Here is a 1,788-nt window from a genome sequence, read left to right on the forward strand (position 1 = left end):
CCACAAACCTGGCCATGGAGCCCAAAAACCTGGCATGTGCCCCAACTGGGAATTGAACCCTGATTTCCTGGTTCATAGGTTGACACTCAACCAGGGGGCCACATTGGCCAGGCATACAGTATTTTTTAAAATCTTTATTGTTGTATTACAGATGTCTTCCCTGGTGGTGCCACCTCCTGTTTCTCACACACTGGCTAGTTTTTCTCACATGCTGTACCAGGGTTGGTCTGTGTACAGATGAGACCACGAGACTTTGCTGTTTCCAAAGTGCCCGGATTTTAAGGAATTTTATGATTTTTTAAGGCCACAGAGCAGGGCTGGCTCATGGAAAGTGTCCCTATGAACCCAGAGGGTGGGGTGGGATGGAGTCAGCTATAATTACTCCCCACCGGGAGCAGGGTTACTCACCTGACAACACTTCCCCCAAATGAGCTGGTGGGCCTTAACTGAAATACTACAGTAATTGGGGAAAGCCAAATCCAGCATTGGGACCCCTGCTGCAAAAGAATAGCCTTCCAGCAGTCTAAGTCAGTGTCCTTTCAGAGAGAACTCGAGTCTCAATGGCCAGAGCACTTATGTATTTGTCATTCCTCTTGGACTCATTCCTGGCAATCATCCTTATCTGATAAAAGAGAAACATGGTAATTGGCGTACGACTGCTGCCCTTCCCATTGGCTAATCAGCGAGATATGCAAATTAACTGCACTACACCAACAGCTGTTGCAGAATAAATAATTCAGGTGCAAACATCTGGTAATTCATTGTGGCTCTAGTCTTATTCCAGAATGCATTTAGTTTATAACTACTTTGCTTTCATTTTTTCTTTATATTACAGTATTTAAAATATATATATAGATAGATTTCAGAGAGGAAAAGAGAGGGAGAGAGAAACATCAATGATGAGAGAGAATCATTGATTGGCTGCCTTCTGCACACCCACTACTGGCCATGGAGCCCACAAACCTGGCCATGGAGCCCACAAACCTGGCCATGGAGCCCACAAACCTGGCCATGGAGCCCACAAACCTGGCCATGGAGCCCACAAACCTGGCCATGGAGCCCACAAACCTGGCCATGGAGCCCACAAACCTGGCCATGGAGCCCACAAACCTGGCCATGGAGCCCACAAACCTGGCCATGGAGCCCACAAACCTGGCCATGGAGCCCACAAACCTGGCCATGGAGCCCACAAACCTGGCCATGGAGCCCACAAACCTGGCCATGGAGCCCACAAACCTGGCCATGGAGCCCACAAACCTGGCCATGGAGCCCAAAAACCTGGCATGTGCCCCAACTGGGAATTGAACCCTGATTTCCTGGTTCATAGGTTGACACTCAACCAGGGGGCCACATTGGCCAGGCATACAGTATTTTTTAAAATCTTTATTGTTGTATTACAGATGTCTTCCCTGGTGGTGCCACCTCCTGTTTCTCACACACTGGCTAGTTTTTCTCACATGCTGTACCAGGGTTGGTCTGTGTACAGATGAGACCACGAGACTTTGCTGTTTCCAAAGTGCCCGGATTTTAAGGAATTTTATGATTTTTTAAGGCCACAGAGCAGGGCTGGCTCATGGAAAGTGTCCCTATGAACCCAGAGGGTGGGGTGGGATGGAGTCAGCTATAATTACTCCCCACCGGGAGCAGGGTTACTCACCTGACAACACTTCCCCCAAATGAGCTGGTGGGCCTTAACTGAAATACTACAGTAATTGGGGAAAGCCAAATCCAGCATTGGGACCCCTGCTGCAAAAGAATAGCCTTCCAGCAGTCTAAGTCAGTGTCCTT

The sequence above is a fragment of the Myotis davidii genome, unplaced genomic scaffold (genome assembly GCF_000327345.1).
Source record: "Myotis davidii unplaced genomic scaffold, ASM32734v1 scaffold161, whole genome shotgun sequence".
NCBI lineage: Eukaryota > Metazoa > Chordata > Mammalia > Chiroptera > Vespertilionidae > Myotis > Myotis davidii.